This window comes from Phaenicophaeus curvirostris, chromosome 8, assembly GCF_032191515.1.
Source record: "Phaenicophaeus curvirostris isolate KB17595 chromosome 8, BPBGC_Pcur_1.0, whole genome shotgun sequence".
NCBI lineage: Eukaryota > Metazoa > Chordata > Aves > Cuculiformes > Cuculidae > Phaenicophaeus > Phaenicophaeus curvirostris.
In genome coordinates this window covers 20360270-20379098 of record NC_091399.1, presented here as the reverse complement: position 1 = coordinate 20379098, position 18829 = coordinate 20360270, and positions in this window count along the sequence as shown.

Here is an 18829-nt window from a genome sequence, read left to right as displayed (position 1 = left end):
CTCCTGCATTTTCGGGCTACCCGGGCTGTATCCCAGAGCTCTGGCTGCTATTAGTGGCTGATGTCTCTGCTGTGCACTGGCAGGGAGTCAATCCTATGTTGTGGTAGGGATTGGGACTGCCTAAGAGCACCTTTGGTCCGTAAGAATCATAGAATAACCAGGTTGGAAGAGACCCACCGGATCATCGAGTCCAACCATTCCCATCAAACACTAAACCATGTCCCTCAGCACCTCGTCCACCCGTGCCTTAAACCCCTCCAGGGAAGGTGAATCAACCCCCTCCCTGGGCAGCCTCTGACAGTGCCCAATGACCCTTTCTGTGAAATGTTTTTTCCTAATGTTCAGCCTAAATAAGGTGACTTATTGTGCTAAACACCCAGGGCACTCAAGGCACAGCACCAGGCTGTCTCGCAGCGGGGTGGCTCCTTATCCCGGGGCGTGGGGCCGGCTGCCTTATGCCAGGTGGAGATGCCGGGATGCTTCCAGCATCTTGGCTGTGCAAGAGCTGCTGAGGTTGTTGCGTCCGATTCGCCTCGACCAGGCAGCTGGTGAGCGCAGTCGCCCATCTGCAACCTGGGAAACACGATGTGGACCAGCCGTGCCCCCAGCCAGCCCCGAGGAGAACATCTCTGCCCCGTGGACGTGGCCAGGAGCCGTGCGGACGCCCACGCTCCCTGGTACGGCAGCGGCAGGCGGACACGGGACCTGCCCCATCTGCCTGCACGACAGCTCGGCGGGGAGCTAATGAGAAGCAAGGTGAGAGGCAGGAGACAAGCTGACAACTTACTGGCTCCGCAAGCTGCCAGCGGCGCGCGGGTGGCAGAAGGACGGCATCTGCCCCCCTGCCCCAGCATCTCCAGCCTCATAATGAGGTTATTACTGGCCCGCTGCTTGACGGCCGGCACCAGCATCTCTCGCCTCGTCATCCTCCCAGTTCCCACTTGTGGCTGTGGGAGGAAGGGATCTCCCTACCCTTGTGCTTGGGCTTGGCCCAGGGCTTTGGTGGGAGGGAGGTGCGGTTTGACCTTGCTCGTGGAGGAGACGAGGCTCCTGTGCTCACCGCCTGTCCACCCCCTTTATTATCTCTTGAAGGCTTCTGGCTTCTTTGACAGAGGGAGAAGTCTCAAAGATAATTAAGTTGGTACAAGTTTTGTGAAAACAGGCAGGCGAACGAGAGGGATGTGATGAGGGCTTCTGTGGAGGGGAGGGCTCCTGATGAGAACGCCAGGGAACAGGGGCTGCTTTGCTTGTGGAGCTTATGAAAAGACCTTCCTGAGATTGGCGAGTAATTTGGGATTTTTTTTTAGGTCTGCCAGAGAAGGGGTAGGATTTCACTGGATATGGCCAGGAATGGTGAGATTCCATTGCATCCCATGAAGGAACTTGTATAGGGATAATGAAGAACTTGTCCCATCAAGTCCTTAGAAATTTTTTTAAGGATAAAAAGCCCTGCCTGTGTGTCTGTGTGCTAGATACCAGCACAGCTTGGTGTGCCTAAGCCCTGCCTCTCTCTCTGCCTGCAGAGCACCAGCTAAGAGAATTCGAGTGCTTTTCATCATCCCACACCACCTAACAGCAGCTGCAAACGGCTTTGCTGAGCCAGTCACCCCCAGCGTGCTATTAGCATTCGTATTATCATAGAATCACCAGGTTGGAAGGGACCCACCGGATCATCGAGTCCAACCATTCCCATCAAACACCAACCCATGTCCCTCAGCACCTCGTCCACCCGTCCCTTAAACCCCTCCAGGGAAGGGGACTCAACCCCCTCCCTGGGCAGCCTCGGACAGGGACCAATGACCCTTTCCATGAAAAATTTTTTCCTAATGTCCAGCCTGACCCTCCCCTGGTGGAGCTTGAGGCCATTCCCTCTTGTCCTGTCCCCTGTCACTTGGGAGAAGAGCCCAGCTCCCTCCTCTCCACAACCTCCTTTCAGGTAGTTGTAGAGAGTTGTATTAATTGCTAATGCAGAAGGAGAACTCTGTGTGCTACCAAACTCCTCTGACTTCTAAAGGTTTGAAAACCAGGGTGTGGGATGGCTGCTGCTCCCCTCCTGTCATGGTGTAAGGGACCTACTGGGAGTGACACGTAGGTGCCACCGTTTTCAGCCGATGGTGGGGACCCACTTCCAGGCTCCCGCGCCGTGCGGGAGCTGCTGCCCCTGGGGTGCTGGGCAGGGACCGGACGGTGCTTTTGCCTCTCGGAGCAGCTGGCACGGATGTCGCAGCCGATCACGTCGGGGAAGGAGGTGAGCGGGAAAGCAGTGACACCTCGCTTATGTCACCCTGCTGTCGAGGGGCAGATGTGGAGGCTGACACATGTTCCCCGCCACACCGCTAATTAATCACCTCCGCCGTGGGGCCACCCTGCCCCACGCAAAGGCTGTGGTGGCCCTGCAGGGGTGGCGACGTCCCTTTGAACCACATCATCCCATCCGTGGGATGGCAGGATGAGTTGTCACGCTGCAAGCAAGCGTCGATGCTCTTGGGTAAGAAAGAAGATGGAAAGGCAGGGCACTTTGTTCTCGCCCCTGGCATAGATGCTGCTACCTGCTGATTTACTCCCTGGCAACACCCCAGGGGAAATGGGGCAGCCCGGGACCCAGGCACCTCGCCTGCACCCTTGGGGACAAAGAATCATAGAATCACCAGGTTGGAAGGGACCCACAGGATCATCGAGTCCAACCATTCCTATCAAACACTAAACCATGCCGATGTAGTGCTTGTGTTTGCAGGTGGAAGGAGTAGGGGAAGGCTGGAAAGGGGATTCCCTTGGCACTGGAAAGACTTGCAACTTTTAAATAATGCAGAGAGGAGGATGTTTTTTGCAGGAAAATGTTGACCAAACTGGCAGTTTGGGTTGTTTTCCTGCGTGCCCGGGCACACGCAGCAGAAGGCAGGGATAGCTGCTCCAACTCAGCTCGCCAAAGAGGCATGGGAATAGCAAGCACCAACCCAACTGCCTTTTCCTAATTTCCCTGCTGACCAGCTGAAAACAATCCCAAGTGGGCAGCGTCACACTTTTGCTGAAACTTGATTTTTTTTTGCTGGGAATGTCTCGTTGAAATTCCTGACGTTGTTCCCCCAGCTAGGACCATCGCATAGAGGCTTGGCCACACCAGACCCCTCTGCCTGCCCAAGGGGCGCAGCAGCGCTGGGGTGGGAAAGAAGCATCTTACAGCAAACCCTGGCTTCAGGGCTGATGCACGAGGAGGGTGAAGATGCAACCATCACCTTCAGGGATGCTGTGGGGCAAGGTCCCGCCCAGCCTTAAGGTGCGACAGAGCCTGGGGTAGCCCTGGCATGTCCCCAGGAGATGGGGCACAGCGGCTGGGGACCCCACAGCTGCCTGGGGAGCTGTCTTGGGCTGCCCTGGCTCCTCTCTATGGGCAGAAGCCTCCATCTCGTGGCCAAGCCTCGAACAACAGAAGGGATGCAGGACAAGAGGAGGGATGGGACCTGGGGTTGCATCCTTGCCTCAGGGGCCCCCTGACCCACAGCCCTTTCCTTCATCACTGACCATATAATAACTTTTCCCGTGCTGCAAATTCATTGACCACTCAACGTTGAGCTGGATGTTTTTGTTTATTGCTCTTGATCTTTCATGCATATGTTATTTTCAGCAGGAAAACGTTTTCCAGAAGGTTACAAGGTCTTTATTTTGGTTTGTTTTTTATTTTTCTTTTTTTTTCACCCCACAGTGGGGTGAAATTAGGCAGGGGTGCACTCCTCACCCCCCTGCCTGCTCCTGGGGTGCATTGTGCTCAAGAGTGGGATGAGGGAGTGGAGTTCGACCAGCAAGTACCAACTTCTCCCTGTGTGGGGTTCCCATCCCCGCGGGCTCCGCTGGCCCTTGCTGGGAGCATCAGAGACAGGGACACACCTGGGCATGATTTACCTGTTATGTTTAACAGCCAGGTCTCCTGCAACGCTTGCATTCCTGCTTTCTAATCCTTTAAATGTGAACACGAGCAGGGTGTGGGATGCTAACTCTGCTAGCGTCACAGTTACTGGTGGGGGTCTAGGCAGGTCTGCGTGCCTCAGTTTCCCTATTTCATATGACCTTGTTCTGCCTTTGCTTTTTCCCTAACCTCATCAATTAATACAGGGGCTAACTCTGCAGGTATTTTACCTAAAATCCTCAGCTCCTTTAATTAATAAGCACTCCAGCTCCAATCACACTCGCAGGGGAAGGAGACCACGATGCTACCCACTTTCTAGTCTAATTCTTCCCTCTGATGGATTTTTGCACGGGTTGCTTCCAGATCTGGAAAACCTGGGAACATTGGGGACATCCCCATGGCCCTGGGGACACCTGCAGGCAGGATCCTCTGCTAACCTCAGTAGCCGCCTTCTACTTTCCATCTTTAAGCTCAATACAGAAAATTGGGAGGGGTAGCCCAGGTTTTGTGGTGCTCTCACGGAGAAGTGGCCTCTCCTGGTTCTCGCCTCCCCCATCTGTTATCGCTGGCGCAGGTACGGAGCGTCTGCCCGGGCGCTTCCACGATGTTGTTTCATTTAAACAATTCCCAACCACAGCTCATCAGCTTCCCCGCTGTCATCCGAGATGTTTGCCTGAGACAGCGCTTGGCTGGGAAGTTCCTTCTGCACGGATCAAGGACAAAGTTGGGAAGAAAAAAAAACACCACCAAACCAAATCAAAAACAAAGAAACAAACGGCAGCAAAAAGCGAAGCACGCTGAGCAGGGCTGGGTGCATCAGGGCGGTGTTTCTTTTCCCATTTTAGAAATTCCACAGGGAATTTCCAGAAAAAATGGAAGTATTTGCGATGCCCCGGGACAGAGAACTGGATTGTGAGCAGCTTTTATCTTGTGCACCCTCCACTTCCTACCCTGTGGGATAAAAGTCACAGCAGAAGTGACAAAGGCTCATAAATTCTGCAGAACAATTTAGTTCTTTCTGGAAAAAATCTGATTGTTCCCTGAAATGGGACAGAGAGCTGGGTGTGATGTGGGGTAAAGAAAGTTTCTGCAAATGTCTGTCTCTTAATTAATATTAATGCTCCTCCAGCTTTTCCTCTCTGCTTTAAATAAAAGGAATCCAGCCATGGCAGAGTTCCCACCACATTAAGAAACTCATGAAAGCGGCGTGATGGATGTTTTGGAAGATGGATCTCATTAATGTCTCATCCTTCCCATCAGCCCCACTTGTCCCTGACACTTACACCTTGTTAACCATTTTTTGCGACGGTTTTCAGGGACTTCTGAAAGTGGAGGGAGACGGGATCGTGTCCTTCCTCTGCGTTTGGGTGATGGCACAAAGAAGAGCGTTAAAAAGTGGTTTCTGATTTGGGTGTTGCTCTTTCCATCCATGTGCCCAAGTTTATTGCAAGAGGTATCTCCCAGGCAGACCCCAAGGCTGCGAGGCCAGAGCCCGTTGGAGGTGTTGAAGAATGTTTCTGGTTCTTTATCAGCTATAGGCTGAGTTGTTTCTGGGTGCAGGACCGTGCGCTGGTAGGACAGGTGAGGAACAGGTCCCTGCTGAGGCTGTAGTGGCCGCCTCCTCTTGCTGCCTTGCTGATGTTAAGGGCAGCCTATCCAGGGACCTTTCAGAAAGCACCAGCTCCTAGATTTGCATGAATAAGTAAACAATTTTGCTTTCTTTTTTTTTTTTTTTTTAAATACAAAGCACTTTAGCCCTTGCAGCAGGGATGCATGTGGAAAATACAATAGGTTTTGAGGCTAGAAAGGAGCAATAGGCTGGTTTGGTCTCTCCTAGGGTTACACTGAGAAAACCCAGCAAAGGGGCCTCTCCCCTGGCTGCTGGGTGACACCCCAGACACCAATATGTCACCAAAGTGCTTTGCTAGCAGAGGAAAGCTTGTTCTGCTCCTCCCTTATGTTTTTGTCTGCTCTTTGCGACTGTGCTCAGCAAGGCTGTGCTTGTAGTAGTGGTGATGGTGAAGGCTCCTCCACTGAACGCTGATTTCCCTGATTTAAACCCACGCTGCGATGCCAGCTTCAGTCGTGGCACAGCATGCTTGAAGGGAAAGGTACAAGCCCCTCTGCACCCAGCCTTGCTGGAGGCTTTACGGGGAGGTCGCAGACATCGAGGGACTGAGTCCCCTCTGCCACGTGCTGGGAAAAACGGGTCTCTAATCCTGCTTGTGGTCTTGCAACCCTCCCCGGCCACTCTGCTGAGGGGATGCTCAAGGTGTTCGGGCTGTCAGGAGGAGTTTATTGAGGTACTTTCAACGTGGAGCTTCTGCACCCAGCCCAATCGTGTAGGGTAAATAGGTCTCTTCTGGAAGAGAAAGGCCACCCAGACTCAGGACTGTTGCTAGACTTGTTCACACAGATCTACGTTTGGGCTCCGAGTGATGGGTTGAAGTGTTTCTCACAGCTAAATATCGCAGGATGAATTCCAAGCAGGCAGATACAAAGCCCCTCGCAGGACAGCGAACCCTTGATGTGGAAGAGGTGAAGCTGAAGAGCTGGCCTCTTCTCCCAAGTGACAGGGGACAGGACGAGAGGGAATGGCCTCAAGCTCCACCAGGGGAGGTTCAGGCTGGACATTAGGAAAAAATTTTTCATGGAAAGGGTCACTGGGCACTGGCAGAGGCTGCCCAGGGAGGGGGTTGAGTCCCCTTCCCTGGAGGGGTTTAAGGGACGGGTGGACGAGGTGCTGAGGGACATGGGTTAGTGATTGATGGGGATGGTTGGACTCGATGATCCGGTGGGTCTTTTCCAACCTGGTTATTCTATGATTCTATAATTCTGAAGGCAGCCTCTTCTGCCAGCTTTCCACTAGAGGTAGCTGGAGCCACGCAGAACCTGCCCGACGGCCCCGGGATTTCCACATCCCCAGCCTTAAATCAGCATCGATATAAGTGATTAGCCTACCATTAATGGCATATATCCCAAAGCAGGAGGTTATTCATCTGCCGCTCTCCCTTCCCTGCATCCCTCTGTCCCCTCCACCACAGGAGCTGCGTCAGCGCTTTTCTTGGTGTAAACCCTGTAGTTTCGGGGCTTTTGAAAAGCGGAGGCAAAAAAATCCCCTCTACGGCTGGAATTCATCATGTGGCTTCTCAGCCTTGGGGACAGACGTCTGCGACACTGGAAAAGAGAAGAGCAAACTGCTTTTAGCTGTTTTTTTCTCTATAGAAGAGGAATAAGATAGAAGTTTGGTGGTTTAAGGCAGTTCCCACCCACTGCCTTCTCCTTATTTCCCTTCTCTCCCTGCTTTTGCCCTTCCAGCAGGTATAAGATGTTGCCAGCTGACTCTGTGGCTTCTGTTTACGGAGAGGCAGTGAGGAATAACCCTCCAGGGTGGTGGGTGATGGGGGGCTAGAGGAGAGAGGGGACAGTTGGGGCTGCAGAGACCCTGTTGGCAAAAGGGTTCCTGGGGTGCAAATGTTTTTGGTTGGTTGGTTTTGGTTTTTTTTTTTTTGAGGAGGAGTATATCATGTAGAGCTGCTGCTCCTGGGATGTTGCAATAACCTTGCAAAGCGAGGAGGGAAAGAAGGTCAAGAGGAACGGGGATTATCTGCCTTCCCTATTCCCAAAGGGATTTTAGCCCTGACTTTTAATAACAGCCGGGAAAGAGGCAGACTCCATGCTTACCCAGAGGAAAAAAGGCCTAATAGCATAAAAGATCAACTAGAAAAACCCCTTTTTATCTCACCATCCCCATGGAGACCGTAGTGCCCGTCCTGAGCCTGCACTGGACCCACGGCGGTGGGTTTGGGTTCTGGTTGGCATGGGGGATGCTCGTGCCAGCGGTCCGGCTATGACTTGCTGATGGTGACAGCATGAGTGTCCATGGCAAGGTCACTGGCATCGCCCTGTGCAGCACAAGATGTTTGTGCTCAGGGTGGAGGGGGAGCCCTTGGGCCCCTCTCCATGGCCACCAGGCTGCCCAGTCCTTGCGTGGGCTTAGCAAGCGCGTGTCAGAACAGGCAAGGTCTGACCACAATGGAGGTACTGGGGAAAAATAAATCGGGGTTGCATGGCTGGGACTATGTGCAGCCCCTCAAAGGTCTCCCAGGCGTGCAGCGTGCCATGCCAAGAAAGGCTTTTTGTCTTTTCCTGATGCCACTTGAGATATTACATTAGGAAAAAATTCTTCACAGAAAGGGTCATTGGGAACTGGAACAGTCTGCCCAGGGAGGGGGTTGAGTCCCCTTCCCTGGAGGTGTTTAAGGGACGGGTGGACGAGGTGCTGAGGGGAATGGTTTAATGTTTGATGGGAATGGTTGGACTCAATGATCCGGTGGGTCTCTTCCAACCTGGTTATTCTATGATTCTATATGGCTGCAGGTCCTTAGCTGCATCATCTCAGTTGAGTGTCCTGACCATTAAGTCAGAGTCATTAAGTATCAGTCCTGTTTGATGTAGCCAATGCCAGCAGCCACCTTGGTGCTTCCTTGGTCCATCAGGTGGGAGAAGGCTAACGAGCTGAGAGAAACAAGCCTTTCTGAACGAAGGGGCTGCCACTTTCTTCTGTTCTAAACCAGTGGTGGAAGGTGGTCTCAAAAGCATCCTTGGCTTCTTCTCCAGAGGGTTTTCCAAGGGCTGGGAGGCAGCATTTGGGGATGGTGGAGTGCTCTCCAGGCCCCGCGGGACAAGGACAGGCACACGCTGGCAAGCTTTGACGGATGAAGACTGTTAATATTGAACATATAATTACGCTGGCCAAGGCCGAGAGTCCTTCTGCAGCGATGCCTATGGAGGGCATCAATATTAAGGCGAGTTACTAAATGTATCTTAAAGGTGAACTGAAAGGCGTTTTGGAGGTCCAAGGCTGAGTTTCTAGACTCTGCTGCGCTGCAGCTGGCACAGACAAAGTTCTTGCTGGCAATGCAGTAAAGAGCTGCTTTCCCTGAGCCTCTTGAGATATCTCCGTGTCTGACAGTTAAATGAGAAGACAAGCACGGCCACCCCATGCTGCCGAGCTCAGCCTTTCCAAAATCAGCAGGCAGCCCTTCAGGAAACCAGGGGATTTCTAATGAAAGTTGTTCTCACCTAACTCCTCAGTTCCTGAAGCCGGGGCTTCAAAAGGCACTTTTGGTGCCATGGGGTGAAGCTGGGAGACTTGGAAATTGTGCTGGGAGCTCTCAGCTCCCTAGTGGGAACTTCTATTCATGGAGGAAAAGAAATAATTTCTCTCTATCAAAAATGAATGAAAACCTGAAAAATCTGTACCGGGTTTATTTATTGCCTCATCTATTAAAATAGCCACCTATCTATTCAAGTGTGGGGGTTGTACTTTACCTTTTCTACGAGGCACAGGATGTGGGTTTTATTTCAGGGAAAAGCTATTGCTGAGTTTCTCGCAAAGGGAAAATGTGCTGGAGGACAATGAGGGCACGACTTGTCATTGCAGCAACGAGGCGCCTCGGCCTTCCTCCTGCTGCCACCGTCCCGGGGCCCTGCAGATGCCTTGGTGGTTGACACCCGTTTCCATCCCTGCTGGTGAGATGAATCTAGGGGTTTCCACGTTCTTAAACCGGGAACCGTCTGCTGCCAGTGAGCGTTGGTTGGGTTAAAGAAGGCAGAGATGCTCCAGGATCTTGGAGACACAAGCAGACCTACCTGCCCTGAGCATCTCAAGGGAGCGACGGGCTGTTTCTAGCAGGTTTGGACGTTTGTGCCCGTGTTTCTGTGCTGTAAATGAAGGAGCTCCCACCCATAAACAACCTTCTGTATCATTCGTGCTTTACACTCAGCAAAACAGCTCATATGAAACATAAGCTCTGAGTTTCTGCTAAGCTATGCAGGAGCTGATCTGTTTGCATTGGAAGGGACACGCTCTGCTATTTGAACAACAGATGCTCCAAAATATGTTAATTCAAACCCCAGAAAATAAACCCTCTCCATTTTTTTTCTCACTTTGTCTCACACTGTATTACAAGCTCACAGCGGGAGCAGAAATTAAACCTGCTTCGAGCTATTCTATCCCCACACATGACTATCCAGCACACCTTTGCTGCAGCTCGGGGTTTCCCTCTCTACCCAGGAAAAGGCATTTTTGGTGCCACGGGGTGAAGCTGGGAGACCTGGAAATTGGGCTGGGAACTCTTAACTTGGGAGCTCTGAACTCCAGGCTCTGGGTACCTGCTAAAAAAACCAGCACAGGAGCTGCTGCTGAGCCAGCAAACCGATGATGGTGTTTATCGTGGTGGGGACGAGGAGGGGTACGAGGAGGGGCAGCCCCCAGCACCCCCAGGATGCTCTGCCCAGGACTCCCCTTTCCACCCCTCCCCACAAACCAGCAGGGACACCTTACTGAGGGAAACCAGCAGACTTACTGCTGAATAAACTTTATTTAAAAATCATCCATAACGCTGCTGACACCGTTTGCCAGGGTCAATATTATTCGTGGCCTTTCCTGCAGCAAATGCCGGTTTCGTTAGAGCAGCGAGGTCCCTGTGACGCAGCAGGGAGATGGGACCTTTTTCCACGTCACTGGGCCAGTTTTAACTTTCTGCAGTGTTTTTTGTCAGTGGGAATCAAGGCGAGGTTGATTTTGGCCACACGCATGGCTTGGAAAGTCTGGGGCCAGTGACCGAGGAGGGCTTCACGCAGGCTGGAGGAAAGCCAAGGTCCCACTGATGGAGACCTCGAGGAGGAGAGGTGTGGGGGCAAAAGCCATCGCTTTATTTTGGGTTTTTTTGTAAGCACATCGGCCCCAGCATGGAGGGATGGGCAGGACTTTCTCCTGCATCCTCGGGGTGGACGTTTTCTCATGGGAACCCCTGCTCCCCCGCACCCTTCCTGACCCCTCCTCACCAAGGCTTAGAAAAAGCTTTATTTATACTCATTTAGCTGCTTGCCTTCTCCCTAATTGAAATCGTTAACCTTCTCGCTTGATGAAGAAGAGGACTTGGGGGGGATAGCAGGGGCGGCGGGGGCTGGCAGCCCCCCTCGCAGGCTGCTCCTCCAAATCCCTCAACCGGCTGAAAATGTGATTTTGAATTTGGCCACCGGGAGCTAAGAAAGCTCCACCCAAACCAGAGTGTCTTGGTTTGGGGGCTGGGGGGTACGGTTCCCGCGCCCCCCGGGCCCGCGGAGGGGCTGATGCCGGCATCTCATCTCAGCAGAGAAGTCATCGGCTCTGACCACGGGGAGGGCTCTGCCCGCCAGGGCCCACTTTGCTCCCCTATATTTAGCCCATTATGAATATGGAAGAGCGTTGAAAATGATTCGCCCAGACATCCCTCTGTCCAGCCGAATAACGTCAAAGGCAGGAGCGGGAACGGGAGCCGCTCACCCTGACAGGGGCCCCAGTCCCTGCCTGGCCCCGTGGGTCACGGAGTGGGGTCCCTGCCACCACGTGGAGGGAGAAGAAACACACTCGTGGCTTTAGGGACCCCTCGTCGTTGGTGTCTGGGGTGTTTGGGGTGGGTGCACTGGGATGCTGGCTGGGGCAGCGCCAGGCAGATGCCCGGGGTCTCAGCTGGCTGTGGAAGGGACCGCGGCGGGGATGCCGCGCGGTGCCCAGCTGCGCGCCGTGCTCTCCAGGGGCACAGAGGCCCCGTCCCTCCCTTCCTCCCACTGCCCGACACCCTCCGGCCGGCTGGGCACACAGCCTGGGACCTGCCCCCTTGGGTGCTCGCTGCTTCCCAGTGAGACCCCTCCTCTCCGGCAGCGAGGAAGAGGGAGGTGGTGGTCCTGGCTTGGTTTGTTGATGCCCTGGCGTCTCCAGATCTCTCCGGCTCTGGCATCAAACATGTGCTCAACGTCCCAGGCACGCGACCCAACAGCACGCAGCTGCTCCTTTGCTGGGCTGCCCTGAGCTCTAAACAACTTTTCCCAAGGTGAGTTGTTTTTCCTTCCGTTTCTGGAGCCCAGAACTGCCCTCAGAGCATTAAAGCATCATCCTACCCTCTGCGCCAGGGCACAGACATCCCTTTGACGCTGGCTGCCCCTTCTCACCCACTGTTTTCATCGCCGTTTCAAGGAGCATCACCCTGTCCCAAAAGCCAAGCACTGGGAGAGAGAGGACATGGGGGCAAAACCATCTCCCAGAAGAGCTGCCCCTGCTCAGCCGAGTTGGGGTTTGAAGAGCACTTTGTGTGAAAGATTACAGTTGCTTTTGGGCATAGTGGAAAAGAGGGAAAACAGCTTTATTCAAGCCGTTAATGAAATGTCATTTGCAATTCACTTCTACGGCGTCACGTGGCGGATCCGCAGCACCCCCGGGTGCCCCAGCTCACACAGGGCGGGGGTGTCGCTTTGGAGGGGGCCTGGGGAAGGGGGGAAAATGCAGAGAAACATCAGAACACGAGCACCCCATCCACAGAGCTCGGGGGCTGTGTTTTCCATGGGTGCTGTTGTTGGATGAGCCTCCCCTCCTGGCTCAGGGGACAAGGTGGGGATCAGCGGAGACCTGGCAGAGGAACAGACCTTTTCTGTGGGGTCTGGCTCCAGAAATAACCCTGGATTTTATTTTTCCCTTCCTCTCATCATGTATTTATAGCCCTCACCTTGTACGGCGGGAGCCAGCGGAGTCCCAATGTCCCCGCCTCCAGCAAGGTTTAGTGACAATGTTTGAACGCCCTTTTCCATCCTTACACCCAGTACCTGTCTCCCCTCTTTTGACCCTTCCCAATTTCTGAGTGATCCTCCGCAAGAAGGGTGAGCAGGTTTAACTAATCTTTCTGTCCGTGGGGTACTTCATGGAAACTGAAAACTAATTAACATTCATCTCAGCAGCTAATCGCATGAAAACCCCACTGCCTTGGCCTCCCTGGTCTTAAAATAATGATGGCAGGTGAGCAGGAGTGGGGAAGATCCTGATCAAATCCACAAGGCCAGGATGCCCCCGAAACCCCGTGTTCAGTGATGGGTCACCTGGTGAACCTTGCTACTAACCATGGAATCCATCTCATAGCCCTTCCCTCTGGCTACCTCGCCCCAAGGGGTGGGGAAAAGGCATTCTGGGGCAGTTTGTGGAAAGAAAGTAGCATGGGGCTGGGAGGGTGGTTGGAGATGTGCGGTCAAAGACGCGCTCGTCCGCAGTGACTCATTTGGCTTTAATTGCTCTCTGAAGTCGCGGGCTGCTGGCGGCTGCATCAGAGATGTCACGTTATAGTCATGCGTGAAGAGCTAATGGTCAAGGGTGACACCACCAACAAAACATCCTCGGGGAAGCTGTCAGCAGCGAGGGGATCAAAGGGCACGGAGAGGGGCCGTCCCACTGCCAAGGGTGGGACTGCTGCTGGAGATGCAAGTGCCCAACACAGGGGTGGTGACAGCGCCCGTGGGGGTTTGTGGCCCCAAAATCATCCTGCCACAATGAATGGTGCAGGTAGAGCCTGAGCGGAGAGTGCTGGTCCCTCTCACAACCCCTGGAAAAGTTTTCCTTCGGCTTTTGAAGCTCCATGTTGGCACGGGCTGGGAGGGCTCATGCTGCTGGTGTCATCAGACCAGCGTTAGATGGTCTCTGCTGTCTCCTGTGCCATGGGGAGGTGTCCTGGGTGCGGGGTTGTGAAGGTGGATGGTGGGTGCGTGGCTCCTGCGGCAGCCACAGGGACACCAACCTGTCCCCTCGTGCTCACCGTGTGCTCCGGTGCCCCGGCCTGGCTGCTGCCCTGCCTGGGCTGTCGGCACCTACGAAGAGTTGAAGGGAAGACCTGGGTGAGATCTCATCTCACCAAGGCTAGAGGCTTAGAGGTACAGCAGGGTCCAGCTGCTTTTCCGCACGCGGCCAACAGGACAGGCCCCGGCACACGCACGTGCACACTGCACCGTTCCGAGAGCAGCACAGTGCAAGGTGCCCTTCCTGGCTGCACTTGTCCCCAGGGGCTGCAGCCGCCACTCCTCCACTCCACAGCAGTGCCAGCATTGTCCCAGTTTGTATTTGGTTTGGTGCTCACGCTCCCAGCTGCTCCCCACCATCCTGCTCCTGGGTGCAGCCTCTCTCCCCTCCACCTGCTCTGGCAGGACGGGGCAGCAGCTCCCTGCCCTCCATCTGCGGGGAAGGCTTCGGGAAAGCCAGGTGAGAGGTCTGGGCTGCTGGGGCAGGGATCAGCCTGCTGGAGGAGCGACCCTGGCCGCAGCCACCCTGCCAAGAAGCACAGCAAAGGAGGAAGAGTTATTGCTGCAGTCACACACCAGCTATTACCTCCCAACAAAAGGCAGCGTGTGCACAGCCAGGAGAGAGCCGGAGGACAGGGACAGCCCTGATGACCTTCAGAGGACACACAGCAGACAGGACGCAGCCCTGATCGCCCCAGACAGGTATGCCTGCGGGCACCCCTCCACCTGGCCCCGCGCAGCAGGAGCCTCCCAGGATGCTGCCCACCAGCCTTCAGCTGAGATCAGCTTCAAAACCTCCTCGCCAGCCCCTGGCCTGAGTGGTTTATTTTCCCCTTCCAGCGCACGTCAAGCTTTCAGGTTTCTGCAAGGAGGCAGAGGTGATGTTGTTGTCGGCGCTTAGCTGCTGCGAGGTGCCAGTACCCAGTCTCATGTTGGAGTTTGGATACTTCCCTGCAAAGCATCATTTTCCAGCTCCCGCCTGGCAGCCAGAGCTTAGCAAGGAGCCTGATGATGATAACTAGGGATCCAGGCTAAGGTGACAGCACCAAAGCCCTGGGGAGCCAGCCGGGGCTTTCACCCTGAGGCCGTGGGTCAGGATCTCCTGGCTGTGTTCTGGGAGCCTGAAACACCGGCGTGGTCAGAGCTCGGCTCTGGGACACCCAGACCAGAGGCTGGTGTCCTTGTGCCCCGAGAGCCAAGGTACCGGAGGGCACCCCAGGCCACTGTGAGAAAATACCTGCAGACAATGACTGCTTACCTGGGTTTCTGGTCTCTGCCTTTAAAGTGGGGAGGTTTTTGGGGCTGTGTGCAGGAGCAGGGCATCATCATCCCCATCAGCTCCCCATTTAAAGCTGGAGAGAAGCGAGTGTCCAAGGCTGAATGAAGCGGGGGAGTAGGTTGTCAGCAAATGTCAAAACCCAAAAGCCAATCTCGACTTTGGAGCCAATTAAATTTAATAATTTATATAATAATAATGTGAGAGAAGTGCTGGTTAAAGGCATGGTAGCAGATGAACAGTCCGTACATTTATTTAAATGCAGTTTTCTATGGGAGTGGGGTACATGCGTATCGTTAGCACCGAATATCTCTAATAAGGCTGTCTCCACTCATATGCTGAAAAGAGCTTAATTAACTTTGCCTTGTGGTGCACAGGCAGGGAGGTTGCTTGAATGCCTTTTCCTCCAACTGGGAGCAAAATGGGTCTTGAAACACGGGTGCAGATGTGGGTGGTTGGGTAGGGACAGCACAGCAGAGAAGCGCCATCGAATAGTGGGGGACCCCAGAGATGCATTGGCCACCATGTCCAACGCTGCCTGGTTGGGGGGATGAGCTTCAAAAGCACTTGGCGTGCCCCAGCTCCATGTGAAACATCAGAGCAAGGGGGTGGCTGCCTACCTGAGGCACGTGGGGCCATCGCCTCCCAGTGCCCTGCAGCCAGCGTGAAGCCCCAGCACCCTGCAACCTCCTTGGCCACCAGCACTGCCTGTCATTAGAGGGATGGAGGAACCAGTCCAAGATGTAAGTGGCTGTGGATTCTGCCTGTCCCTCCGTGTTTCCTCCAGTGCATGACCCTTCCCAAGCCCACTGCCCTCTCATCAAATCCCCTGCCCAGGAGCTGCTCCTCTGCACCAGGTTCATGGGCTGCGCTGCCAGCAGCGTTGAGAGCACTGATGCTATCATGACACGGGCTGTGCAGGAGGAAGCCTGGTCCCCACGGGTGACACTGCCAGTGGCAAAGGCAGGGGAATGGGGTGACCCCAGCACTGATGGCTTGGGCTGCAGTGGCTGCTGAACCTGCTGCTCTGTGGTGGCGGCACCTCCAGTTTCATTGCAGTTCCCTCTTGCTTTTCCAAGCATGAAACACATTGCTGGGGCTCACCTAGGTTACAAATCCCAGGAGGTCTGTAGGTCCTGGGAGCCAGCACAGCACCAAGCCACTTCTACAAACACGTGTATGCATGCAAATACATTACATAGATGCTTGTATCAATGTCTTCTCTTTAATGTAGAGGTCACAGCTGTGTAGCTGCCAGTCTTTTTGCACAGCAGAGTTTTCCACCAGCCCAGCCATGCTGGTAGCAGAGGCGATTTATCGGAGACCCCTGCTCAACACCAGGCAGCTGGCAGTGGCTGGGAGCCCTCCGTCCCCACGCCAGCCCCAGGCTGGCTGGGCTCCAGGTAGCGCTCCCTGCTTCCCTCGCAAACCTCTTAGTCCCAGGTTAATTAATCGTCATCCAATAACCTGCACGGCCACAGCTGGGATGGCAGCTTCGCCTTCACCGCTGCTCGCACCTGCGATGCTGCTGCCTCTGGTGGGGACGCCTGGGAGCAGAGCGGGGTGAGCAGCATCACTGAGGTATGGTTGGACTCGATGATCTGGTGGGTCTCTTCCAACCTGGTGATTCCATGATTCTATGAAATGCAGCCCGTGGAGGGGGGGGTCTCGACAGGAGAGGGGGTTTGATAGGAGAGGGGACTCACTAAGACAGGGGTCTTGGTAGGAGAAGGTTCTTGCTAGGAGAGGGGTCTCACTAGCGTGGCCCTTTCCGTTGAGCTGGGACATGTGTTCTCTGCAACTGGCTGCATGTGGCCCAGAGGGAGATTTTTGAGGCAGCTCCGTGGGATTTACCCACTTAATCGCCCAGTTAGGCTCAGGAAATGCTGCAAATCAAGGATGCAGATCTCAGGAGCCAAAGTTCCCTGGGTTTCGTTCGCAGCATCTTCCCATCACCCCGGGGCTGGCATCCGCTGTGCACGGTGGGCACAGGGCGGCCCTTCCGAAGGGTGTCCCGTCCAGCAGCCGTGGCCGTGTCCCCCCAGCAGCCGTGGCCGTGTCCCCCCCAGTGGCAGCGGCTGGTGGCAGGAGCACCAAGCTGCCCACACCTCCCCAACAGCCCAACCAGATGCTTCTGCGCCGTAATAAAAGGTTAACTGTTTTAATAAGCATTAGCCACATGTTGAAGGTAAAACGAGCTGCTGGCTTTCACTCTTGGTTTTTTTTTTTTTTTTTTTTTTGTATGCAAATGAACTGGAAGCTTATTAACAAGATGAGAGGCTGGAGCCTAATTAGCAGCAGGATAAGGGAGCCGCGCTGGAGCTGAGTCAGCGAGTGGGAGAAGCGCTGGCGTGGCTCTCAGCAAACGCCGTAGCAGATCCTGCCGTCACCGCTTCCCCATCACCCAAAAAAAAGGGATAATAGGGCAAAACGCGCTGCATTTCTGGAAGGATAAAAGCGAGCAGCTCCCCTCGGGGGCCTGTGACGGACACGGGTTACACTAAAGTTTCATCTCTGTGCTGCTGCTTTGCAGCTTAGATTTTTATGGGTTGAGCCAGGGCAGCGTTTCCAGGCTTATATTGAATATTTAGGGGCAATGCCACGTCGTGACGGAGCAGTGAGTGTGGTCTCTGGGTTCAAGCTTCAGTTTTAAGCTGAAAGAAGGGAGATTTAGATCATACATTAGGCAGAAATGTTTTCCCCTCTATTAATTTGCACCTTCAGAAGGCGACAGCAGCCACGTGGCCCCCTCGTTCATTTGCATTTTTAATTAGCTGGGCTCTCCTAGTGCCTCTAGGCCTCTGTACCCTGGAGTCAGCAGTGGCAGCAGCAAACTCGGGTGATTTTGGGGGTGAATAAATTTTATTTTATTTTATTTTATTTTATTTTATTTTATTTTATTTTATTTTATTTTATTTTATTTTATTTTATTTTATTTTATTTTATTTTATTTTATTATTTGTGGACAGCAGATCAAAGGAAATGATTCTACCCCTCTATTCCTCTTTTATCAGACCTCCTCTGGAGTGCTGTGTCCACTTCTGGAATCCTCAGCATAAGAAGGTTATGGAGCTGTTGGAACGGGTCCAGAGGAGGCTTCAAAGATGATCCGAGGGCTGGAGAGTCTCCCATACAAGGCAAGGCTGAGATAGTTGGGCTTGTTCAGCCTGGAGAAGAGAAGGGTCTGAGGAGACCTTAGAGCAGCTTCCAGTACCTGAAGGGGCTACTGAAAAGCTGGGGAGGGACTTTTTCCAAACTTATGGAAACATAGGATTAGGGGCAACGGGTATAAACTGGAGAGGGGTAAATTTAGACTAGGCTTAAGGAGGAATTTCTTCACCGTGAGAGCGGTGAGACCCTGGCCCAGGTTGCCCAGAGCAGTGGTGGCTGCCCCATCCCTGGAGGGGTTCAAGGCCAGGCTGGATGGGGCTTGGAGCCCCTGATCCAGTGGGAGGTGTCCCTGCCCATGGCAGGAGTGGGACTGAATGGGCTTTAACGTCTCTTCCAACCCAAACTATTCTATTCTATTCTATTCTATTCTATTCTATTCTATTCTATTCTATTCTATTCTATTCTATTCTATTCTATGCTATGCTATGCTATGCTATGCTATGCTATGCTATGCTATGCTATGCTATTCTATGCTATTCTATTCTATTACCGCACACTTTACATTACAATTTTGTTTTTTCTTACTATTATTTCTTTATTTATCTAACTTTATTTTGTTTGCTAGGCTCCTAACCCCCCCATGGACAAAGGCTGGGCAGCATCACCTCTCCAGGCCATCCCCGCGGTGCCAGCAGGGATGCAGGGACGGCCACCACCCCCTGCCCGCCCGCAGGCTCAGGGCCGCCTGCATCCGAGGCACCATAAAACATTTTACTACAAAGCTGAATTACTCCAAAGACTGATGGGCTGACTTGTGAGACCCACTCACGTTTATGGAGGTCGTAAGTTATAGACTCGCGGTGAACTGGAGGAAAACATAACCCTCTCCTTTTATAGGCGAAACTTCCTGCTGTATATTAAACTCTCCAGCAAGCGGA